We start from the raw sequence: 27,991 nt of genomic DNA on the forward strand, positions 1-27,991 counted from the left end.
CACAGAGAGAATGTCTTACTTCTTGAGAAAATGTGAAGGTGTTTGTTTAGGAACTTAACCCACAACTTTATCTCCTTTAGAGCTATGCTAAACCAAATGAATAAACCAACAGTCACACGGTAGTTTTCTGATGATAAATTTTAAAGTACTGCATCCAATCAGATATGTTAATAAATTTTCATTTTTTAAAGACACTTATTTCCTGAAGTAATTGATAAGGCATGTTTCTCAAATATGTCTGCTTAGTGACTAACTGAGGCTTATGGGTTATTGAAGTGATAGTCCCTTTGTCTCAGGGATAGATTCCCATGGAGAAAGTCAATTGTCTTCTACTAGTGACACATCTCCATTCATCTGGACCTCCTATAACTATATCTTGACTCTTTCAATTAGTATTTGTGAAGTGAGGCCAGATCACAACACCATAAGAAGGCATTTTAAAAAGACAACTTTTAACTGAGTTACTAAAAATGATAAAGCATGAAAAGAATAGCTTGAGAGGCAAAACTGAGAAAAAGATAATTTCCCTCAGCCTCAACTTACGTAATATTTACCAACAATTCTTTCTCATTATGCACTCTGAAAATTGCTATTCTTTACAGGGAGAATTAGTTTATTTACTTCCATTCATTAATAATATCTCACATTTCTTAAGCATGTTAACATTTGTGTGTGTGTGTGTGTGCATGTGTGTGCATTACCCTGATAATCTTCAGGATAACAAAAACAGGTAGACACATATTCATTCTTCTTCACAGATGAGGAAACGGGCTTGCAGGGATTACAGAACTACTTGGTAACAAAACCAGAAACCAGTCAATAAGCATAAAATATGTAACATCATTTTACTCAAATGTTGATTTAAAAGTTTCAAGTTGGGCGTAGGGTCTCATACCTGTAATGCCAGCATTTTGGGAGGCTGAGGTGGGAGCCCAAGAATTTCAGAACAGCCAGGGCAACATATTGAGACACTCATCTCTACAAAAAATTTTAAAAATTAGCTGGGCATGGTGGTACACACCTGCAGTCCCAGCTACTACTCAGGAAGCTGAGGTGGAGGCATCACTTAGCCCAGGAAGTCGAGGCTGCCGTGAGCCATGTTCATGCTACTGCACTCCAGCATGAGTGACAGAAAAAGAGCCCGTCTCAAAAAACCAAACCAAACCAAACAACATTTCTATAATCCAGACACTGTGCTAGGCCCAGAGATTGAACAATATAATGACTAAATTATCATCTCTTCCCTCAAGACACATGTTTCCAGTCCTTTGCTAAATACTGTGTAATAACTAAAAGTGATCACGGTTTTAGCCTAAACAATGACCAAATTCTACTTGAGTCAGGACTCTTACTAATTCAGTATTTACATATGATTGGTGTATCCAATAATCCACATGTTTCTGGAAATGTTTTTCTTTGTTGGTAGAAGAGGTAGCCATAGATCTGGTCTCTGCATTGAGGTAACACAATTGATCTCACTCTTTTTATCAACCACAAATTAAGAAATTATAAGTCCCAGAAAAAACAACCACAACAACTTGTAGATTTAATTCCGCAACATATAGATATTGATTTCTTCTTCCACCCCTTTCCATTCTTCTATCTTTCCTTTCTCCCATATTTCCTTATGGAAACATTTATACAGCAGTGTCTATTATGCTGTAGGTTGAAAAGCAAACCTAATTTGAAAATCAAAATTTCCGCTGATGAGAAATTTCCAGTTTAAAGGGAAAACATATGATCAAATCAACAGCCATAAAATGTAATTGTTCTGAGATGTTCAAGTATAGGATTCCATGGTAGCATAAAGAGAGAAGGGAGTTCTTGCGAATAGAGTAGAAAAGACAAAGAGGTCTCTAGTGGTTAGGAATGACTGATGCCTGTTAATAAAGGGTAGAAAGATCCAGAGTGAATGATTGATATGAGCAAAATGCTGAACAGCTTTATGTGCTGTGCTGGGAAAAACTACCACCAACGACAATCTTGATTCACAAGAAGAAATGATAGAACTTCACATTCATTGAGTCAATCTCTCTCTGTCTCTTCATCTCTCATTTTGAAGGATACCTTTGTTCTACCTATGGGAAGGCTTCTGACTAAAATTTAAAATTTCAGGGCCCTGTGCAATACTAATATTACATTAACATATAATAAAGACTTAGTAATGAAGATGTTGAATCATGAGGTGCTCAGAGAGACACGTGATGAAGTAGGACTGGAATGGCTTGGATTTATTTTATATATACACAGGAGTCATATGCAAAATTGAAACATCTGCTGTGGCATGGGTACTTTTATCAGAACAGATGTGTGTCCAATCAAAACAGTTGCTGGAAGTAAGTACATGCTGAAAACCAATGCTGGCTGTGCAGGAAGGAAAAATGTCTCTGAGGACTTGAGATCACTTTTCAAATCCTCCTGCCAGAATAGTTCTGAGTGTTTCGAGGAAGCAAGTGAAAAAGAAATACAAAAAAATCAAACCCTTACTACTGGTATTCATGTCCTTATCAATCATCCAACTAATTGATCATACAGCCTTCACAACATGAATTTCCTTTCTGAAGCACCAATTTTCAAATGTGACTCAGTAAATTCCTATTAAAGTCCTAACTCATTAGTCCAAGATGAAAAGTATCCCACGATCATGTCCAGTTAGATTATTTGAACATATTCCTCATATGCTTCCATTAGTTGAGCTATCCGGTCAGACTAAACATGGCCCTACCACCAGTATTCCCTCAAGAAAATTTGGTTTAGCAGAAAGAGCATGAGCTTTGGTTTGGCATAGCTCAGGGTGAATCTTGTTTCTAATTCTGTGATCTTTGGCTACTTCTTTAACTTCATTGAATCAGTTTTTTCATTTGGAAAATAACATGAATAATATCTATCTTGCAGGGCTGTTGTGAGTACTAGGGATCATTTTATAAAAAGGCAAGTGATGTGCCTTGCACATAATAGCTTCTCAATAAATGGTGGCTATTATTGTAATTTCTTTCTCTTAGTTTCTATTTGTCAGCTCCTGAGCATTTTTGTCCTCCCCAAGGTGCTGTCCCAGTTCCTATACTATGTTCAGTTGATGTCAATTAATTTATTTTAAATTGTTAACCAGTAGGGAGTCAAGGGCCCTGAATCTGACTCTGCCATTGGCAGACTTAATAACCTTGAACAACTCACCTGCATTTTGTGGGCTTTAATTTGCATTGCTATAAAGTGAGGGATTTGATTACAATGATTTCTAATGTTGCTTCTTGGCCTATGATTATAGATTCCATGGTATTCATTGGTCAAGAAAGCACCCCTAGCCCATGATTTGTGAGTTCCTTGGATTCTAGAAAAATTCCTTATACTTCATTTTATCCTAAAAACCCCCTAAGTGTCTAATCTTGATTAACTGATTACTTTTGATGACAATAGGCAATCAATGACTCAACCCATTGGCTTTTCCTGAGGTCATGTTGATAACAGACCAGTAATGGAAATGGCCACATATGCGTAACCTTAAGATTTCTGTTTGATTTTGTCTGTGCTAATCCAAAAACACTGTAAAAACCTTGGTGAACATATGCATACACAACCAAGGAAATAAACGAAAGAATATGTGTGTTTGGTTGATGAAATTTCCAGGTCTTTTCCTTTGACCTCAATTTGCCATAGATAGAAATGAAAATCTCCAGACTACTGCCAAATACATGGGTCATAGTGCTTGGTTACACAGTTAGGATCTAATAATGGGACCATTTTGGCAAGAAACCCACATGTGTAGCTATTTAACTGACAGCAAGTATAGAATATGCATGAAAGAAAAACAATTATGTCTATCAAATGTATTTGGGGTAAAAAGGAGAGGTATTTCTAATATGAAGATGGTTGATGGGCTACAAAAACCTAAATGAAGGTAATTGGTCTTGATAGAGCTGTTCCTCGTATCACTTTTTTTTTTTTTTTTTTGGTCATTTTTAAATGGGACACTCCTAGATACCTTGACTCTAGGCCAATGCCAATTGGCCAGAGCCTATACAGACTGGATCAGCTTTTTTTTCCATGGAACTTAATGATCAATAACCCCTGGTCAACATTATCTTTATATAGATACTCATCAATAACTACATAATTTTCTACCTTCTTTAAATACACTAATTATTTCTAGCAAACTTTTGCCTTTAAAGAATACGGACCAGAAGCTCATGTAAAGTTAATGTATTACATGTAAGAGAGGTTTTGAAAAGGGTTACTTCTATCACCATCAACTTCATCATCTTGATAATCCAAATACATGGTATTATTCATTCATTCAAAATTTTTATTGATTTTTTTTAATGCCCTGAAAAATTAGCTAAACTCTGGTGGTACAGTAGGGAATGGAACCAGTAAAGTCCCTATTCTTATGGAGATTTTAGTCTAGTAGGTTGAACAGAAAATAAAGAAGCATATGAATGATTACAAAAGAGGTATTATGAAGGAAATAACTGGGATGTTTAAGAGTAGACTAAGGCCGGGCGCGGTGGCTCAAGCCTGTAATCCCAGCACTTTGGGAGGCCGAGACGGGCAGATCACGAGGTCGGGAGATCGAGACCATCCTGGCTAACATGGTGAAACCCCGTCTCTACTAAAAATACAAAAAAACTAGCCGGGCGAGGTGGCGGGCGCCTGTAGTCCCAGCTACTCCGGAGGCTGAGGCAGGAGAATGGCGTAAACCCGGCAGGCAGAGCTTGCAGTGAGCTGAGATCCGGCCACTGCACTCCAGTCCGGGCAACAGAGCAAGACTCCGCCTCAAAAAAAAAAAAAAAAAAAAAGAGTAGACTAACAGGATGGCAATATTTTAGACAGATATCCCAGGAAGGACTCATTGATAAGGCACCATTTAAATTGAGATCTTACATCTGAAAAGTGGCTGTCTTGTAGCATTTTGACAAAGAGCATTATTGAATCCTTTGGGTAGGGCCTTGTGCCAATAGTAAGGAATACCAGAAGGTGTTAGTACTAGATTCCTGCTCTCAGAAATCACCATATAAGTGGAAAGGTAGCAGGCACAAACAAATAATTATCAGTCCAGTAATATGTCTCATCAAAATGTATTATATGTGAGAAGTGAGCAGAGAAACTTGCACGCACTGTAATTGCAAAGCAGTGAATGACTGAGAGAAAGTCTCAGTCAGTAGAGGAATCAACTTTCAGAGGATGAGTTTTTATTAGAGCTTTGATTATGATTTGAAGTAGGATCTTCACCTATAGCATCTCTCCTCCAGGAGAGCAGTGTGGAGTTTTTTTTGTTCTTGTTATTTTTAATGTTTTGTCTACAAATTCACCATTTCCAATAGAATGCTCTATTCACAGTGGGCATCCAGCAGATGTTCTTATTTGCTTAGCTGAAGAATTTAACACAAAGATGCAGAGTCCATCTACACATGTTAATTGCAATTAATAAAATAAGCTATATGAAGGACCAAATATTAAGTAGATGACTTCAACCCAGGCCAGGATTACAAAGAGACTGAAACTATTTCATGGAGACTTGGAATGACTGCAGAAGCAAATAACCACAGATAGGTCCATGGATCAGTGCAACTCATGCACATTACTTCATTGAAACATTACATATATGAAAAATAACATCCGAGACACTACATTTAGTATTGTCTTGGGAAGAGAGAGCTCAAGGCTTCTAGTCTTTCAGTACTGAAACCAAATATAAGTTGTATGAAAAATGTATCTTCTACTGTGGTGGGAAGAGACATACTTGCTCGGTAACCTTTTTTTTCAAAAAGTCAAGACGAAAAACAAGAGGGACATTATTTCCCAGTACTGACCTACAGCCCTGCAGAAAGTCTCTTGACTCCTTGAGAAGGATTCTTTGTCCAGGTGTGTGCCTCAATGTCCCTGAGCTCACAGGTTGTCATGACTTAGAGTGGATACAGAGAATGATTGTTTGACTGTAAAACATTTCTGGGTTTGGAGATTCTTTCAAATACAGTTAGAATGTAATCACATTGGTACTGGTAGTAATTCTGCACAGTGGCCCATATGATTCAGAACCACACAAGAGTGGTAGATAGGGGGTCAAACCTCACTTCCCCATGTTGGCACTAAACAGCTACACTGTCTGCTGACACCCACGCATGTCATCAAGCTGCCTGTGAGAGCCTCTTTGTTTCTCACGTATCTGTTTCTGTTTGTTTCACTTCATGTCCGATTATGATAAAAGGCAGATTCCATTTATTAGATGCAAAACCTATTTATTTCCATCTTAAGAGGCACTCCTTGATTGCTGTACATGGAATTTGTTGAACAACACTGCACAGTGCTTTGTAATTTTACAGACACTTGTATACTGATTTGAGGAACATCAGGATAATATTTCTGACCAATCATCTCCTCCACCCCATAGCACCAGAGACTGATTGTGTCACCCATTGTTTATTTCTATTAAAGTATCTCCGTCTCTACCAATTTTTTAGAGATATACATCTCATTAAGATCTATAATTCCAGGTCACTGGTAGCTAGGCATCTGTTTACAGGTTATTTGCTAATCAGATCTTCTCATATTGTAAAATCTAGCTGCAAGTCAGAACTGAAGGGCTGGAACATTGGATCTGGGGTGAAAGTAAAGTTGTTTGTTCATCTGCAGCTGTAAGAAAGCATGCCTGGCCTGAGTAGGGTACTGAAAAAAGGAAAACAGCTGGGACTTTGGAATTTAGATGAGGCACAAGGGGATGATAAGAGAACACAAACACTAATGTCAAGAATGTATAAGGTTGATTGTACCATGCCATCAGTCTAGGATCTCACTTCCCCTCCCTCACCTCTCAATAAACCAGAGAAAATTTGAGTCTGTCTTTACTCTTTCCAAAAACCTTGGGGTCTCCGGACCTTTATTCCTCTGCCTTCAGTTTGTGTGTGTTCTGTGTTGGGCAGGTCAATAAAAACCTACCCCCAAAGTCCAAGGAAGCTGACAGACTGAAGAAAGAGGCTGACATGTCTCAGAAAGAAACATTTAATACAGACTTACTAACAGAAGCCATGTCTGTGTCTCAGGCGATGGTGAGACAAAAGGGTGGAACCTTCTACTATTATTCCCCAGATCCAGGGCTTATACACCACGGGGAAAGGATGATTCAGAAGGGATGCGTAGGACAATTGAAGTATGATAATATCATGGTTGTTTGGCCTGAGGGTAGGATTTATGGTAAGTACCTGGTTTTACACAAGGAACAACAGATAAACTGGAAATCTTAGAGGACTTTTCGGAACAGGGGTTAATGAGAAGCCAACATGGCAGATCAGCAGGCAAGATGGAATTGCTTTGGCCTCCCCAGCGTATATTCCCTTTCCCACTCCTGTGTCTGGGGAGTGCTCAATCAGTATAAAAGATATTTCAAGATAAATGTGAGATCATTCAAAACACAAAGTCTCGGCTGGGCGTGGTGGCTCATGCCTGTAGTCCCAGCACTTCGGGAGGCTGAGGTGGGCAGATCACCTGAGGTCAGCAGTTCGAGACCAGCCTGACCAATGTGGTGAAACCCCGTCTCTACTGAAAATACAAAATTGGCCAGGCATGGTAGCTGGCGCCTGTAATTCCAGCTATTTGGCAGGCTAAGGCAGGAGAATCGCTTGAATCCAGGAGGCTGAGGTTGCAGTGAGCCAAGATTGTGCCATTGCACTCTAGTTGGACCACAAGAGTGAAACTGCGTATCAAAAAAAACCTGCAAAGTCTCTGAGAAGATCATACTGTTCTGGATGAAAATCTTGCCTCAGAATAAACCATCTATGCAGGCAAAAATAAAATTTGTCAATTTCTGCAATCTCTATTCAAGTGCTCACATAGACCTAACAAGCATTTACACCTGAAATGGGCACTCAAGAAGAACTGTGAATTTTGTTCCCCTTGCACACTCTCCTACCTTAATTTTGAAATGATAGGTTAATTCTGCAATCCCTTGTCATGGAAGAGGCCACATGGAAATTTTTGTGCATGCTTCTGAATTTTTTCAGAAATGGGAAGTTTTCTTAACCACCTAAGAAAGAAGCATGAGGCAGACACAGCCACATGCCAGCAAGAACCCAGGAACACTATTTCAAGCCGCTGGAATTCACAGACTTCAAATCTGCAAAGGAAAGCAGTTAGTCCATCCAGCTGCGCTGACAACAATGTTAACGAAATTCCCTTTATACAATGGTTTTGCTGAGGTCAGGTGATTACTTCACTAGGCCCCTGCTTGCAAAATTGCAGAGGTCAGGAAAATGTGGGGTGGCTGGAAGCTCATCAGCTGGATAGCTAGAAAAACTAGTTTGGAAAGCTGTCAGTTGAGAGATGTTTCCAACATATCAGCGGTATGATGTCCAGATAGCAGATTGCATAACAACTCGTGCAGCAAATAGATTGATTTCCCTCCCCTAGAGGAAAATGTTTGACCCAAGGATATGACCCATTTCTTTAGCAGACTTTCTCCATGAGGGTCCTGCTGGACTTAGCACACTTGAGTGCCCAACAGAAAGCAGTATGCAAAAGTTCCGGCAGCCTCATTTTTAACCGGAAATCAAAGACCAGCCCCAAAATATAAGAAAGCATTTCCCAACACATACTCCTTTAACAAAATCAGTTACCTGTTATAGCATCCTTCAGAATATATATAAAACCTAATGCCTTAAAATAAAGCATCTGTTAAATATCTTTGCAATGTGTGTTTAGCTTGAAAATCTACATTTTTGCCTCTTCATTTTCTAATTTCACCTTATTTTGCCTTTTCCAGGTGAGAACTTAATTATATCAAACCCCAAATCATGACATCCTTAATTCTTTTTAAAGTTATTTCCTATTGTTTAGTTCTTTATGTGAGTTATGGTGCAGCAGACTTGACAGAATTCTAATAAATTCATTAATCAAATTAATCAAACTGCCAGATGCTTAACATAAAATCCTGTAAATTAGATACTGTTTTTGACAACCACCAAAATTGAGTGTAGTAATCAAATGGCAATTGTACTAGTTATTTTTCTTTCCCACCTTGTTTTACTGTTTTTGATATTTTAGTATGTAACTTTAGATTTAGCTGGGCCAGAAACAAATTATTGGATTCAATAATGGAAATAGTCACTTTCAGCCAAGAAGCCTATATGATGGCAAAATGCCAGCTGTAAGTCTCTTAGTTGAGTTGATGAAATCTGAGTCAGCAATGTTCTTCAACGACACATAGAATCATATGTTTTGGCGCTTTAAGTAATTTCAAGACTTCTAGTTCTTCACACTGCTTTCAGGAAGTTAAAATAATATTTCCATTTTATTGCACCTGAGGTTAAAAAAGATAAGATAAGCTTCTTAAGATCATAAAGTTATGTTGGAATGATCCAGAATTCAGGCTTATGCCTCACAATAGTGTCCCTTTGCTATTCCAATGTGACAAATAGGTATTTTATATGTCATTTTCTTTGGCCATGTGCATGGCAGACACTGTTAATCAATGATGATTTGCTTTCCTGCTAAGCATGGAAGCAGCCTCAGAAAACATTGCATCTCATCAAAACAGTCAAGGAATCCACTTGGCAGATGGAATCAAACCTACTTTCTGTCTCCAGGTTGGGCTATGCTCCCTTAAAGAACAGCATCAGGGGTCTCAGATTCAAGCCTTGTGGTAGAAATCAGCTTCTAAATTAAGAAAGTCAGTTGATTGGCTGACCTATTTCCATTGTTACCCCACGCGGATCACCACATGGTACATTCGCTTATGACCATTACTAAGACCCATAAAGGCAACTGTGATGGACAAGTCAACTATAACCCTTATTATCTAATCATATTTAAGGATGTGTCTAGAACAAGAGATCTAAGTAGACATCTTTCAAGTTAAACTGTCTTTTATATGTATCCATGGTGCAAGTATTATTTTCTTGAGAGTGGATTAATTACTAAGGCATAATAGTTGCCAAAATATATTTTTTTTTAATTTTGCCTAAAATTAGCAGGCTTAAGCTGGACATTATGAAAGACAATATTCTTTAAGTGTGTGCTCTATGGTTTAAGGGTAAACAGGTCCCACAGGAAAAGTTGAAGAAAATGGTATTGTTTAGCTTGGCAAAGAGGAGACTAAAGGGTGCTCTGAGAATTGTGTTTGAAATATAATGGTCTATTAAAGAAGGACATCTTTAATAGATCCTTTAAATAAGGACAGCTGTTCTTCATTTCCAGTGAGGAAAGAATTGGAAACTGATTCAATAGAAAAATCAGATTTGGGTATAATCAGCCTTTCCTAATTAACCCCACTCCTTTTCTGAATATTACTTTATCATTTTTTCATTAGATCCTGGGTATTAGTATACAGCATAACATTCTATATGTATATTCATATTCCTAATATCTTCCCTAGATATTTTAGTTTTAGTCTATCAAGAAACATATTGAGTACCTGCCCTGAATCAAACTTAGTGTATAGGATTTACTTTTGAATCTTTAGTAAGCAACCCAGTGGTATGAACAGCTTCCCTAAGGAACAGTTAATGCTTGCCTATGCTTTATTTAGTGTCCTGGAATTTTCTGAGTATAAAAAACAAACCTAAATTTACTCTAATTCTTCATGGTGAGCTAAGAATCATTGCAAGTATCTTTTCTTTCTTAACACTACCACCATAGCCATCACATGTATGCCCCACAGAGAGCTCTTACTCATTTTCCAAGTTCTATCATATTACCATATTCATCAGTCATGTCTTATTGTTTTTCAGGGCAAAGTATTTTCACAGAAATAAGAGAAAACCTGGATATCATCTCACATACATCTTCTTTTTTTTTCTTCTTCTTTGAGACGGAGTCTCTGTCGCCCAGGCTGGAGTGCAGTGGTGCGATCACAGCTCACTGCAAGCTCCGCCTCCCGGGTTCACGCCATTCTCCTGCCTCAGCCTCCCGAGTAGCTGGGACTACAGGCGCCCACCACCACACATGGCTAATTTTTTGTACTTTTAGTAGAGACGGGATTTCACCGTGTTAGCCAGGATGGTCTCGATCTCCTGACCTCGTGATCCACCCGCCTCGGCCTCCCAAAGTGTTGGGATTACAGGCTTGAGCCACTGCCCCCAGCCCATCTCACATACATCTTTTATGGAAAATTAGTACATCCAAATAACATTATTGAGTAAATACACAGTAAACCTATAGTATACAATATAATAACAAAATACAAACCCCCCTGATCCTTCCTCTTCAAAATTACACATGTTAAAGAGGAATGGAGATGTGCTCAGATGTGAATCTCCCAATTTGAGGCAGAGCTGAGTAGAATTTGAATGTTTTTCAAAAATAGAATTCATCATTGGTAACAAGGAGAGCATCATTGATTGCATCATTAAGACAAGAGGTGGAAAATGAGGCCTTCAAAAGTGGAGGGCTTACATTACCTCCCGCAAAACCAAGTCAGGATATCAACAGGGAGTTTGGTAATCCCTACTCTTAGAAATTAAATCCTATGCCAGGAACCTATCTCAACACAACTGGCAGGAAGAAAAGAAGAATGGACATAATTATAAAAGCTTTAGAATTTAGAAGAATTGTGTCCTATGTGATTCTTATTTTTGTTTTCCTAACTCTCTCTTCCTAAAAAACAATTCCTAATATGAAAATGATGTATGAGCTTGAATTTACAAGCCACAAGAAAGTAAGACCTAAGAAAAATGTGCCCTTGGCTAACATCACACTTAGCGAAAAAGAAAACTATAGAGGAGAAAGAAGGGATGAGTACAGAGGCCTACAAGGAAGGAAAGCTGTCTGATCAGTCAGGCATGGTGGCTCACACCTGGAATCCCAGCATTTTGGGAGGCCGAGGCAGGAAGATCACTTGATGCTAGGAGTTCAAGAGCAGACTGGTCAACATGGCAAACCCCGGCTCTACTAAAAATACAAAAATTAGCTGGGCGTGCACTTATAATCCCAGCTAGTCAGGAGGCTGAGGTGGGAGAATTGCTTGAAACCAGGAGGCGGAGGTTGCAGTGAGTGAGATCATCACACCACTGCACTCCAGCCTGGGGAACAGAGCGAGACTCAGTCTCAAAAAAAAAAAAAAGAAAAGAAAAAGAAAAACAAATTGTCTGAGTGCCTTGACATTTCATGAATCCAGGGAGTCTGAGTCTGAGAAGCATGGCTCTGTGTCTGAGGAGTGGAAAGCCCCATATGGAACTAGCAGAGATTTATAGGAAAATACAGGCGGCTCTATCACTGGAGGTGAGCTATAATTTATGTGTAATCAAAATACTATGCAATAATAAGGACTGGGAGAATCTTGGAAGACTCCTTCTAAGAAATGATTTTTGTCCAAAGGTAGAGAAAGAAGTTGGGCAAATGGATAAGGGAAGTAAAACATTCTAGGAAAATTATGGAGAATGTTTTAGTCATTCCGCAAGTATCAGTTTATGCGTCATATTGTAGGAGATCAGGCTCAAATGTTAGCTTTTTAAAATTCCAGGCTTAAAATTGCCCACTATCCCCGACTGAGTATCTGTAAATAGGTTACAAACAAAGAACTGATGCAACTGACAGTGGATCATTTACATAGGAGACAAACAAATTTGTGCTATTGCTTGAAACTAGTCTAATGCTGATACCAGGAAGCATGGTAAATTTATGACTTTTTAAAGATCTCAGAGTTGGAAACTCATCAGTCCAATCATTATGCCTAACCCATAGTTGACCTGTGGTGGTATAAGCAGAAATGCTTCATGTGAATAGGCCCACAATAAAACAACCAGTGGGAACAGGTTGCAGATGCTGTCAAAGAATTTAATCACCTTAAAAACAAATCTATTATTTTCTTTTACTTTTTGGCTTTTCTCTTTATCATCTCAAAGAATTATAAGCTGATAGTTGGCTAACCTATTAAATATAAATAATTGAGCACTGGGAGCTTTCTAATTTGATTCTTAACCAGAAACAGTACACACACACACTCACACACTCACACACTCTCTCTCTCTCACACACACACACACACACAAGCATATGTATGCATTACAAGGTGACAATGAAGAACTGAAATAACTTTTAATTTATTTCTGAAATTAGAAACTTCTTCTCCCAAAACATTGTGGCAATTTCGGCCAACATATTCATTACTCTCCAGACATGAGTAGAGATTTTAGAAATTCTAAATCTTGTCCTAAGTATCCACTTTGGTTAAAGCATTTGGTTTAGACTAAATCTACATTTCCCCTGAGTTAATGTAGATTAATTACATGAAATTTATTTTATCTATATAGGTTAACATTTGGCAGATTAACCTTTCTCCTTGTACTCAAATTCAAGGTCTTTTTAAAGCTGGCTTTGTGTTTTGTTTTTTTTATTATGACTGATTTTAGGATACAAGTCAATAACTGAGTTCAAGTGCATTCTGGGATCCCCTTCCAGCTCCCCCAGGGTCTTTGAGCAGGATCTTGTTAGCACCTGAAAAGTTTGGCACACACTAAAGCAATTAGCTTTCTTTCACACCTAAATTTACCTCCACCCCATGCAAACTTGCAGCTGTTCTCTTACATTTGTTACTCAGATGATCTCTTTGGCAAACACTGAATCATGAGGCTGAGGCTACATAACCTTATTGGCCTCCTAGGGACCTGGTCCTATTTCTTTACAATATTTTCTTCACTACCTTTACCTGGGGAGTCATTTTCCACATTTAGCATTGGGGACTTTGAGTGCCTGCTATACTGCCTTTCAACATATAATTGTGAAAAACAAATGTACCTTTTCGAACTGTTTACATGTAAGAGTTAGAATTTCTACTGGTTTTGAATTGGATTTTCACTGGTTTTTAACTGGTGATTAGCAAGTATTTATTTTATTAAAGTACTTATTTATTTTATGGTAGATGTATTAAGTATTTACTATGAACAAAATACAATATTGTTTGACTGTGGGTATTAAAAAGTCATTGAAACCTTATTTCCGCCTGTATGGGGTCAAAAAAGAAAAGCGTTCTCTCTCTGAAGGTTAGCTGGAAATGGACTGATAAGAGTCAGATTAACAGGAGAAATATAATACAAATTTTACTTTAATGTGCAAGTTTGGGGGAATCACAGGAGAGTGACTACCCAAATAACCCAGTGAGGTCAGATGATTATATACCCCTCTTCCTAGTGGCAGAGGAGATGAGGAATTAGGTAATTATTTTGAGGGGTAGTAAAATGTTTATTAGTAAGAATAAGTGAACTTGGGGAACAGAAATTAGCTTGCAAATGATTCTCTTCGGAATTTGACATTATCTTTTGAAAAAGTTTATCCAGGTGTAGTCAGATTCTTCAGTCTTCTACCAGTGATAGAGAATCCAGTTCCAAAGAGGGTATAAGGAGGCAATCATGTTCTCTTTGGTGGGACCATCTTAAGGTAGATAAGGGAATAGCAGAGTAAAACTTTTAGCATCTGCCGACCTCCAAGGGCCTTTAATTTAAAATAATCACATACCGGGATGCCATACGTTGGGGTGAAATTTTCTGGGCTGCTTCAGATGCATAGTTATACACAAAGCACACCTATGCACAATATGAGAACAATACTTTTATTATGATATTTGAGAAATACTGTAGAGTCCTCAAATAGATCCTAGAAATTCAAGATTAAAAATATTTGTGAGAATTGCATCATCAAGGTTGGTCAACAAAGAGACAAAGAAGAGGAAAGGTGTGTGTCGAACCTTGAAATGTGGAAGTGTTTGAGCATTCATGTGAAGTTCAAATTTAGCATTCCTTTGACAGTTGTCTGTATATGATGAGTTAAAAGTAGAAAAGTGGAGTGACTATTCCAAGTGGGAGGCTGGTTTGAGTAGATTCATTTAGGAGGAAATCAAGACAAATATGGGAAGAGTACTGGTTTTGACAATGAACATCACCTAACACTCTACAAGAGGAAGAATTTTATACTGGTGAATGTAAAAGAGTGAGAAAGTATAGGAGGCTGGGCATTTTAAGGTGGAATAACACACAAAGAAAACCTTGGTTATTCAAGATAGGTATGAGGGACCCTCAATATCTGAAATATCAACCACAGTGTCCAAGCCCTCCAGGGAATCTGAGCAAGTAATAAGCTGCAAAATTCATGACTAATGTTGCTCTCCCTGAGAAATCACGCGTAACCACTGTCAAAAGTGTTTAATTCTATTCCTGAAGGCCTTGAGGACGATTGGCCTAGTGTAGTGTGTCAAAGCTTATAAACGAATCTTTCCCTTTTATTTTCTGTATAAAGCAAGCAGAGTTAACTCTAGCTGATTACCAAGGATTGCAGGTACCAGTCTTGCAGGTAGACAGTTATAAGACGAGAAATGATTTTGGAGTCTGTAGATATTAAATCTAAATGACTGTGTTCATTGCGGGTGGCTGGTAACACAAACTCTACAAGAAGTTTCAGATAAACTAAAATGTGAGAAGAATCCAGAAGTTGTGAACATTGTGGTAGAACCTCTGCAAAGGTGACTTACTTATTTTTAGCAAGTTATTTTAAAGAAATATATATTAATTTAAATTTAATAATGTCTATAACATACAATAAGGAATTTCTATTTTTTTAAATTTGCTCTATGTGAACATTCTATATTTATGTAAAGTCAAAGTAACTACTTGGCTATAGTGTTTTGTAGACCATTGTATTTTATATATTATTGGAATAATTTTTATTACAAATCTTTCTCTCTGTCCTTTCTTCCTTGTTTCTTCTCTTCCTCTCTACTTCTTTTCTTCTTTCTTTTTCCTTTCTTCCTTCCTAATTTGCTTTCTTTCTTCTTTCCTCCCTTCTTTTTTCTTTCTCATTTTTTTCCAGTGCTGAAATGTCCATATAAAATATTTGAGATACATATACATGTATGTAAAATGCTTGACATAGTTCATGTTTTCACTCTTATTTTAAAAACAACCATCTGAAAAGTAGGCCAATATTCATGATAGGAATTTAAAAGTTTCTTTTAGAATTATAATAAAACCATAGTTTCATTATAATCCAGAACATTTTTTCATCATTTCTGCAGCAACCTCCGACATTCTTCCCACATTTCCATCTGTCCAGAGTTTCATCCTGAGATTATCTTGTGGTGTTTCTTCTTATAATAACATAACAAAACAAACACAAAAATAGACAAAACACTTTATCGTCAGTCTTGAAGCTCTGAGTTTTGGTCTCTTTGTTGAGCTTATTGGAAAGATGTCTTTGTTGCAGTCAACAGCCTCAATTGTCTCATCTGGAAAGACAGCATATTAGTTTTCTATGCTATGCAAAAAGTTACCACAAACTTAGCTGCTTAATATAATGCACACTTATTATTTCACAGTCTCTGTGGATCAGAAGTCTGGGTCTTCTGCTTAGGTTTCACAAAGTTGCAATAAAGGTATGTTTCAGCTAGGCTGCATTCTCATCTGGATGCTCAACTGGGGAAAAATATATTTCCAAGCTCATTTAATTGTTGGCAATTCCTGTGACCATATGACTGAGAGCCTCAGCTTCTTGTTGCTTGTTACTTGAAAGTCATTCTTTACTCCTCACCTCCCTACTATGTGGTCTTCTCCATAGGCAGTTCATAACACAGCAGCTTGCTTCTATGTTATGAACTGCCTATTGACTTGCAAATCCACTAGCAAGACATAATATATAACATAGCATAACCATGGTGTGATATCCCATAACCCTTGCTATATTCTACTAGAGTATGAACATCAGGAGTTGGGGGGGTGAGCATCATAGAGCTACTTTAGAGTTGTCTGCCACAGATAGGGTATGCTTTAACATTCAAAGAGTCTTCAGTCTTGGAAAACAAGCAATCAACATGGTTTCATCCATCACAGCCCAGCTGATCATCCCATCTATTTCACAAAGATTCCCAGAGGTAAGAAATATAGTGCTATAAAATAAAGTTGATATTGGAGGGCAACCTGTTAGGTGACTGGTGAGTGATGAAGTTGCTGTTCTTCTCACTGTTATTTGTGGTATGAGCTCCTGATTTCTAATCTTAGCCATGATTCAGAGTCTATTAATGATGACAGGCCTAATTCCTCTTTAACTTCTTCCTCAACTTTCAAAATATAGATGATGATATACATCAATCTTAGAAGGGCTTAGCATGTAAAGAATTCAACCCAATCTTGTATAGAAACACTTTTGAGTAAGAATTCAGCAGAAAGCAGCATAAATCTTTAAAGAGCTGGCATAAAACAGTGCTGGGGAGGAGATAGAGCTTTAATTCAATATAGAGAAGTGAAGGCTAAGGAGTGATTTAATTGCAACTGCAAATATAGGAGAAATCTTTATAAGAAACAAACTATTTTGCATATCCAATGAAATTCAAATTAGATTAAACAAAGGACATAGGGAATATTGTTTAGCTAACATATTTTTTAAAAGGCTTTGAAAAGATTCCACAATCTTCTCTAGGTGAGCCATAAAGCTGAAATTGGCATGTGTTTTAGGATGAATTGGAAATGCCCTTTTTTCTTTTCTTTTTTTCTTTTCTTGGATTCTATCTATTAAATATATATAACCTGAAAATGTAGGCTTACTTTTGAAACAAAAAAATAAGTGGTTTTTAATTTTGCATTCAGAAAAAAAAATTAGATATTCTCTTCTGAATTTTGATAATATAAGCCAGTTAGTTTGAAGAGTGGATTCCCATTAGTCAGGAAAGGTAGCTGACCAAGGAAGTGTATAAAGGTCTGAATTTTATGTTTACATCACTGGAACACTTATAGCTGTGACTATCTTTATATGTAAGATAGTAAATACTCATTTTATTAAAAGGCTTACGTTGAGCAAGAAACTCGTGAAAAAAAGGAATGGAGGGAGGAAATTAAGAAAGAAGAAAAAGAGGAAAAAGAAGAGAGAAAACAACCAAACTAGTTATTTTACCAGATTGATTGGTTGGTGAGAAGTAAGAATACTCAGAAAGTCATGAACATCATGAATTCTTTCTGGGAAGGTCACATAGTCCAATCTCAAGAGCAAATGCCTGATCCACTTCAATATCCTTGACCCATCATAGCGCAGATTCTTCTGGAATCATTCCTTTGACTTCAGCTCTTTAGTTCATTTGTTTAGATTCTTCTGGAATCATTCATTTGACTTTAGCTCTTTAGTTCATTTGTTTCATTGCTTAGTGCTGAGAAAGGTCTTTCTTATCTTGCCCTTCATTCTTTTCCATAGGACTATTGTTTGATCTCTGGAACAGCACATAATGACTTTACTTTTTACTTTAACATAGACAACCCTGTACCTATGTGAAGATGGCCACTAGACTTTTCCCTTAATGTCCTTATTTTTCAGTCACCTTCCAGATTTTCGTCAGTTATTTAATTATTAAACAGCCTTAAGTTCTTCCAGAAGCTTCTCCTTACCTCTAACATTAATACACTAGAGAAGAGACAAGATCCTAATAGGCCAAAATCCTTAGCTAGATATGGATGGAGTGTTGATTTGCCTATGAATTTAACTTCAAAATCAGTTGCTTAATCAGTTCATCAGAAAGACACAGACTGGCTCATAAAACAACAGATGAGTGAGCACACAATAAAATCTAAGCTGCAAAGGCCATTAAACACTAAAGATATATTGTAGAGTGGAACTTGCTTAGGTAAGAACTTCCTGCCCAGTGCCACGCTGCAATGATTAATGTGCACATATGTGAACTTTATGAAAAAGATAATGAATTGATTGTGTTCTTAAATGATGCCATTTTAGACCTGTTTGGCTTCCTCTCCTCCCTTGGGAATCAGCTGACCACACTCTGTTAGTTTAAACAAATGAACGTTTAATGTTGGCCATTCTGCCAACCAAGTTGGGGAAAATGGAATCATTTATCAAAGAAAAACAAAGAAAAATAATGAAGTGGCCTTTTATGCTGGGAAGAAGGTGAAGACCAGTAGTTAGCAAGAAAAAGGAGGTTGCCACATTTTCTGATTAAAGATGCAACAGAGGCAGGGCCTTAGGCATGCTTTTACGCTCTGACTTCTGCTCAATATTGGATCAGAGAGTTGATTCCAATCACACCATGAGACTTTTTCTCTTGTTTCTTAGTAATAACCTTCTCTGGTGCTTTAATTTTAATACTAGCCCTTGTAAACACACATGTTTCTTCTTTGTGGTCTTCCAATGGGTTGTGAATAATGATAAAATAATTAGGGAATCTATCAGTAGAAAATGCGATCTAAGGGCTATTTGTGACAATAGAATAAAGGCTACCTTAGCTATATATCTAACTCCTAAATCTAATTAATATGCTGATATCTATTCTACTTAGTACTCTTCTAATAACTGAGAGGAATACAAGGGATATACAAGTGAAAACTTCTGTTCTCAGGAGCTTCTAAACGTTTTAAAAATACGTGCCTTCAAATATATTCATATATATGAGGATAATAATTTACACATAACCATTTATAACTAATGTATGTGATTATATCATCCCATATATTACTTATATATGTAGTTATATACATATAAATGTGTGTGTATATACATATATGTATGTAATGACTTCTAAATGTTATGATAACGAGTTCTATGGATTAAATAAATGAAGGACACATTACTGTTGGACACAGTGTTTTGAAAAGTGTTCAAAGAGACTGAGAAAGATTAGTTGTTGCTTTTTTTTAAAAAAAAAAAAAAACCCAGTACTGTTTTTCCTGTGGGATTTTATTATTTATGTTCATGTTCTTTTAAAGCCAGTTTGAACTGAATATGCAGTTGAACCTTGAACAACACGGGTTTGAACTGTGTGAATCCACTTACATGTGGATTCTTTTCAATAAAAGATACATCTAGTGTGTCTGCCTCTCTTGTGTCCCCTGCCACCTCCTTCACCTCTTCTGCCTCTGCTACCCCGAGACAACAAGACCCAACCCTCCTCTTCTTCCTCTTCCTCAGCCTACTCAACATGGAGATGAGAATGAAGACCTTTATGATTTGTTTTCACTTTATAAATAGTAAATACATTTTCTCTTCCATATAATTCTGTTAATAACATTTCTTTTCTATATTTTCTTTATTGTAAGAATACAGTGTACAATACATATAACATTGAAAATATGTGTTAATTGGCTGTTTTATGTTATCAGCGAAGCTTTCAGTCAACAATAGGCTATTAGTTGTTAACTCTGGAGGAGTCAAAAGTTATATGTGACTTTTCAACTGAATGAAAGGTTGGTGCCTGTAAACTCCTGAGTTGTTCAAGGGTCAACCGTATACTTATATATGCTTATGTTACACATACACATGAACAAAATTGATGAATAATTACAAATACTTTCAGTATAAAGATATATTATTAGAAGTATGTATTCTGATCCAGTCATTTCACTCACACTCTGAGGAGGACAAGGAGAACCAGGTGAATTGATGGGGAAGGGAATTTTGAGAGATGAAAGCAACTTAAAGGCCTTTTTTCACAGGAAGTGCTGTCATATGACTATTAGCTGACCAAAAATGGTAAGTTTAGAAATTCTCTTAAAATATTTTTTGATGTTTAACGTGTACTGAGCACTTATGTGCCATTCACACATTTACTGGGAATAAGGCAGAGTGAATGCCAATCTCTAAAGCCAGATTTATGTATGCCAGCTGTTAAATTCATCTATGGTTTTGCCCTACTGAGCTGTCCATAGGAGAGAAGGAACTAAGTTCTGCATTGAGCTGAGAGAAGGTGTTTTTGGAATTCACTTTGTATAGAAGGAGCAGAGAAAGTTTTGAGTATTTGTTCAGAGGGGAACTACTGAGTAGAGCAGTAAGGAGAAAACACTAACCTTAACTAGTAGTAAAGTCAAGAGAAGCTAAAACTTGGAGAGAATGAAAGACAAAACAAAGAGAGAAAACTAGCAAAACTGTTTTAAGAGTGAAAGTATCCAGATATATAAAATAAATTCTACTAGAAATTTATCAAAGTCACCTCAGAATTTTCTTCCATGTTTCCTTTATGAGTAACAAACCAGTTCTTACTGGGGTATGGCATATTTTTAGAGAAATTAAAGAAAGCCAGATGGATTTTAATGGATCTATATCTGATTCTTCATAGAAAAAAAAGTTAATATGTGTTTATTTATCTTTTGACATAGTAGTCATCTCATGTCAATTGAGTGTAAAGATATAATACAAGAGAAAAATAATATATTAAAAAATGTTTAGTACCACTATATACTAAGAAAATTTTGAAAATATCTTTATATGCAACAAAAAGGAAAATATCTAAGAAAATTTGAGTAAAGTCCCACAATGAAACTCTCAAGATTGATACACTTGAAGTCTATGTACAATATGAGAAATATTTTAACCTATTATAAGAAATTGTTACAATATCCGCTTCCTCTTTTTTCTTACACCATTTCTCAAATGAATAATACAATACTTAATATATCATGCTTATTATAGATGAAAATTTTCTTCCCATTTTTAAAATTTGAAATTTCTTTTTAACAGTGATAGTGTCTTATTCATTTTTCTATCTGTCACAGGGCCCACTCTTTGTCTAATAAACTGAACTGAATTGAAGAATGAAGACTTCAAGAAATGAAAAGTGTTATGTTAGGGCAGTGGAATTTTTTTTTTTTTACTTCCAAATTTATTTTCTTTTTATTATTTTCTGTTAAAACCTACATGGTTACATTTTTTCATTGTTGTTGGTATCTACAGGTGTACCCACATCCATCGTCAGAGATATAATCAACCCTTAATTGGACGTTGTTCATAGATCAATGTCCTTTTGTCCCTTCGGCAGAATCATTTGGCTAACATTTTTTTACAGCTACACTCCTGAGGAAGAGTGTGGGAAAAGTAAGGATAATAAGAACCAGAAACACTGGAGAAGTTTCCTGCTGGGCATGCAGAGAATTTAAGACAGACAAAAGTACTTAGGTTGCTAATTTGAGGTCTTTGAGAAGCACTTTCAGATCCAACAGTTTTTCCAGGCTTCCCCAGAACCAATTTGTCAAGCTTATCTCCAGTCCTGCCACCCACCCCAGATCTATAGTATCTGTTTGGCCCATAATCTCTGCCCCACAACATCTGCAGCCTTCCAGTGGCCACTTGACTACTTTTTTCAGGTTCCAGGATTGCTAAGACTATTTCTACATCCTCAGTTTTCTTTGGTTCCTCAAGAGACTTGAAAGAAAATCCAGAATTCTATCATTTTGCTCTTACATCCTAATTCCCATACTTATTTCCCTCTCCTCCAAGATGAGAGAATGGCTGTTCCCACACAAGTTATTGAGGAAATGCCTACCACACTGCATTGTCATATTGAATAATCATTTAATCACTGACTAAATCTGAGACACCGAGATCAGAGGATTCAAAAACTCTGGGAAACTTTAAAAACCTTTCCAAATTAAGCATTTATTGTTACTTCATTGCTCCCTTGCTACTTAATTTTCCTGAATCTCATTTTAGGAGAAATTTGCTCCTGTAGCCTTGCACACTTCATCTCAATCAATACGTTATTCTCCCTAGAGGTCCCAAATTATTCTTTTCAAATGTCTTTTTTATCTACTCTTGGAAACAACACAAGGAAATGGAGTTTGACTTCCAGCTGTCAAATCAAGTGTTGAGGCAAACCCTGTGAGTGTGAATCACTCGATCTTGCCTTGTTCAATCTGGGTAATGTGGCACAGTCCCAAGAATTCTCCCCTACTACCAAGAGAAAGAAGTAAAAAGCAAACGGTACACTTTTTAAAAGTTGGAAAAAATACTTGTTTATACATTATACATTATTCATTCACATACAAACTAGTAGTTAAATCATGAAACCTCATTTATGTTCCTTGGCCTTCTTTGATATGTTAGGGTGAGGGTTTGAAATGGACCATTTTAAGTGGACCACCCTGTGACTGCAGTTAAGAATTTAACTCAGGCCTCTTTATAATTCCATTCCTGATAATCCATACCTTGGAAAGTGTATCGACAAGATTTCCCTGTTTGTTTTAGGTACTAAAATTTCCTAGTTGAGATAGGTTAATATTCAAAATGTAACCAATTGACCACATTGTTGATGAGGGCATAAAAAGTTCTATTTGTAAGGAATATTATGAAATATTGTTTGAAAAAATTTGTATATCATTATAAATGTGTTACTGAATTTTAAATTCATTTAAGAAACATTATCAATGAATAGACATAATAAAATTTGGTATTTACATGTTAGTTGATATGTTGTCTCAGTTAAAAACAAAATTATATTTCCTCTGGGCCTGATTTAAAGACAGTTTACTAAGTTTGCTAACACATACACACACACAGACACACAGACACAGACACAGACACACACACACACGCTCATAGAGATTTTATTGTTTTATAGCTAACCCTTATAGATCCTGTTTCCTTGCCTTGAAGGTCTAATTCTCCTAATTCCTGTGTATTTTCCAGAGGGTCCTATGCCATAAAAGGTACAAAAGAAAGAAACAAGCTGCCTGAAGTTTGCCCTGATGATCGTTATGTAGAGGCAGTGATGATGTTATTGGAAGTTCTAGAAACTAAAATACCCGATCAGGTTCAGAGACATTACCCAGTTATGTTCTGTGTGCTTTTTATGGTTCATTCAATTTTCATCAAACAAGGGGCAGCAATTCGTTATTTTCCATTCTCCACTGTCCCAAATCCTCAGACTCTATCAAAGCACACCTTGAGCTCCACCTCCCACATTGTGCTCCCCACTGGTGCCAATCTTCCAGCTAACTCCATTTCCCCTTTGTAAACGCTCGATGTGCTGACCTATTTAAAAATATAACTCAGGTGCTTAGCGAACCATGATGCCTGCCAGCTCTTCAGATAAAGAGGATCCACTTATTAATCTGCTCTGTCTCCATCTGCCTGCTCAATTGGGATTGACTGCTTGCTGTCCAGACTGATACCAGGGAAATCTGATTGAGGACAAGAATCTCTTTGTACATTTCCCCCACTGATATGGCACAACAGGTTTGTTGCAGCCAGGGAGTTAAGCTGATGTGACATGATGTCAGATGGCCTGCCATTGTACGTCAGAAATTAAAAAGAAAATATTCTTTCAAACTGGAATTCCTTATGTGATTTTTATTTCCTTGGGCTTTGAGCAGATTGAGTATTGAATTGCTTGACTGGAGCCCATGGATAATTTAATACCTGCAACATTCGTCCCCGGGTGAATTTCAGCCACATTTGACTTGTTCAGCATGGTGTCTCAGTCCTAACCATTTCATGGAAATCTTGTAAATATTGATTGATGAAATCCCAAGAAATGCTTTTTTCTAACTCTGATTCTGAAATGTTCCAGAAGGAAACACCTAATCTCTGTATCCCTCCTCCCTACTCCATATCCAGTTGTATAAGAAGTAAATAAGAATTTTGGATTTTCTTTTATCCTTCTCCAGTTAGAACGATCAATTCTTACTACTTTAAAAAAATTAAAATTTGTTCCACTAAACTATGCCTGAGTAAGTAAATAAGCAAATAAATAAACTCAAACCATATAAGTGGAATCAAAATGTTATTATTTCTTAGGACAGTTTTTTAATACTTCATTTTGAGGTATTGGATACATAATATAAGCTATCCAGGAGAATATAAACATAGTGTATGTTTATATGGTTCTTATGGACTAAATGGTGAGTATTCCATGTGAAAAGTATTCTGATTTTAGTAGGAGGTTGTGTTTTTATTGAAAAGATAGATAGAACTAGCCTTGTATCAAATCTAAAATCAAAACTGGATGACAACATGAAATTTCTAGAATGTGTTTATTAATGTAAAATTCAGAGAAAAAAGATAGACACAAAGATAAGAGTTAAAGATCTTATAAGAATTCATGTTTAGTAACAAAGAATAAAATATTATTACTTTCTTAATATTCAGCTTTTACTCTTTAGTAAAGGCTAATCATTTATTAATTTGTGTAAGCTCCAGTGTTTAAAAATTCACACATGAATGAAATGTGTGGTTGGTTTGTACTGTTTATTGTAAATTAAGCAGTCTAAAATGTAAATATTATTGGAGAAAATAAAATCTTCATTCAAAGCAAATAACACTGAATAAATTAATAAATTGACTAGCCTCTCTTTAATATTTACATGTTATAAGTGTATTTGTATGTGTGTGAGTGTATCTGCGCATATGTGAACACAAGATATTCGAAGCACTAGAGAGAAAATAACTTGGTTAAACAGATGAAGCAAGTACCGAGCAGAAACAAAAGTGGCACAAGTAAAGAATACTTTTTAAGTATCAAGAAATTACCTTAACAAAAAGTAATTATAGGATATATTCTCGAGATATAAAAGGAAAAAATATTTTCCAGAATTTTTAAGACTAAAATATAAGAAGAAAAACAAATCCACAAAAAGATTAATGAAATAAAACAATTCAGTTTTAATCTTGCTATACTGGCTTAGTGTTTACCTAGATATTGAGTGTTTCTTACCTTCATTTCCATTTTCCCCAAATCTTAGAGCAGGAAAGATAGTGCATATTGTTTATACTAGACAGGACATTGCTTGTGAATTTTTTATTCTTTTCTAGATGAACTGGACTGAAAAGAAGAAACCTGGGAGGAAATTACCCTTTATTGATTACCCTAAATCATACCCTCGAAATCTACTACAAGCATGCATCTCCTTGTTTATTCTCTTCTGGAAACTGAGTCAAAGGGAAGCCCCATTAAAACCATCCTCAGCTCCACAATGAGAGAAAAGTGAGAAATACAAGGGGAGTTGGAAGATATCACATTAATGGAACCATAAATTGGATTCTTCAGAAAAGTAAAGATTTCTATGACCAAGTAAGACCATCCAGGATGTGATTCAATTGAAGTCTTCATACTACAAACTACGGAAAGGGATGAAAATCTACAGGACACAAAAATATATTGACTTGCATTTTGTAGGATGAAGGATGATATTCTGCTAATAATAACATCCAAAAGTAAAAAGCTCTGTCTGTTCCATCTTGTATGCCACACAAAATTATGTACTTTGATTACTCAATAAGTATCAATCAAAGATTGGCATGAAGGACTCAAAGTGACAAGTTTCTTCTCAAAAGCAGAGACTTACCAATTCAGGCCAGGCAAATGAAACTTAAGTTTCCAAATAGCTCCAGAAAGAAAATTATTTTATAGACTCCTAAGGAACAAAAGCACTATAAACAAGCAAATGTTATTTCCTGGAGAGAGGATGTAAGAGAAAGAAATGAGAAAACAAATGTTGTTCATTATTAATTTGCCATTTGGTTCAAGGAAAAAGTTCGCAGACAAAGTTGTTTGTATCTTACACTTAATATTTTTCCTATCACACGATATAATTTCAATGGTTTTTTCAAAGTATGGTTCCTTCTTATCAAAAAAGCCTTTTTCAAGCCAATCAAGGTGGGAGACCAGAAGGTTTAAAAAGAGTTCATTATACCAACTCAAATGGAAGATGTAAAATAATCAATTTCAAAGGGTAGAGACTGTTTTCTACCAGCATTTGTAATATGACTCATTATTTCACAATTTTTCTTCTGCCCTTCCTCTATTCCTACCCTCAAATGCTCTGTGGTAGAAAACTTTGACCTTGCTGAGAGAAATAATAACACAACATATCTGCACCATCCGTGAGATTAATACCGCCCTCTGAAAGAAGCACCTCAACTGGCAAAATACAAGTAAAATGCATGAACACACTGAGGAACTCTTTGCCTTGTTCACCTTCTTTCTAAATAATTCATCAGTTTAATGATAATGACATTCAAATATCATAATTACAGCTGACTCTTTAAAAAATATCAATTCCGGGGCCCAAAATGGAGCGACCAGCCCCCACTCCTTTTCCAACCATTAGCTATTAATGCCAAAATATGATCTTTATTCATTTCACTGACATAATATAAAACCAATGTAGATTTCCCATTTTTCATAAAATTTTCATCTGCACTATTAGTTTCACTGATAGCAGACTGCAAAATGTTGTTAAGCTACAAGATGGAAGACACTGCAAAAACCTCAGCATGTTAAGAAGCCATAAAATTTTATTCAGTTCATTTACTGCTACAGTCCAGTAACCCTATAGTAAGAGTGTGCTATTTTTATTGTGTATTTATTTAAAGGTTGAATATTCTGTTCCCTGGACTAGATATCTAACAGAGTTAATCTAGATTACTTATACACTGAGTTGTCTTCTACTTTGGGGTTTATCATTTCCTTGAAAATGTTTTTGTGTTTTGGCTATTGTGAAGAGAGATAATAGCAGAATACTGAAAAGAAAACCTTGCCTTTGGATAGGTGGCTCATTTATGCTCAAACTTAAACCACCAGGGTATGGGCCTCAGAAGACACTGAGGAGAAGGACTCCCTTTTCCCCACCCTTACTCCATCCTATGTCTCTAAAAATACAAATCTCAGTGCATAGTGCAACGAAACACAATGTAAGAGACTTTGTATTGGTCAGTGTGGCACTCTGCCGGAGGTGCTTGACTACTTATACAATCCCGCTGAAGTCAGTCACATTTCTCATTTATTGCTTTGTCAGTATGTCTTAGCAGTTTGACATAAATAGGAAAAATATTTTTAGATTAGCATGAGGCAGAACATGCTTCAGGTCTACTAATAAAACCATTGCCATCTAAAGCTAGCTTATCTGTATTATTATATTATAAGAAATGTGCAAGACGAGGTCGCAAACTAGAGAAGAGATATGGTGCACGTATTTTGCCAATATATGGGATATATCTAAATGTGCTGAGGGGCCTCCTCCACAGGCTTCCTGGGCCATGGGACAACAGCAGTTACGCCAGTGGTGATCCTACTATGAAAAAAAGCACACATGTCAATTAAAGCCAAAGGAGCCCAAAAAAGGATGTAGATGGGACTATTATTCTTCTATTTGGGTTTTCTCCCTTAGAACTAGTGTATTGGTTGTACTAGAGTTAGCAAATGCCCTGGAAATTCATTGTTGTGTAAATATACTTGGGCCTCAGGAGTAACAGTTCCCCTGCTCAGTCCCAATTAAAGGCCACATAGAAACTCCAGGTGCAGTAAATAGATAAACTA

This window comes from Colobus angolensis, unplaced genomic scaffold (genome assembly GCF_000951035.1).
Source record: "Colobus angolensis palliatus isolate OR3802 unplaced genomic scaffold, Cang.pa_1.0 Scaffold342, whole genome shotgun sequence".
Lineage (NCBI taxonomy): Eukaryota > Metazoa > Chordata > Mammalia > Primates > Cercopithecidae > Colobus > Colobus angolensis.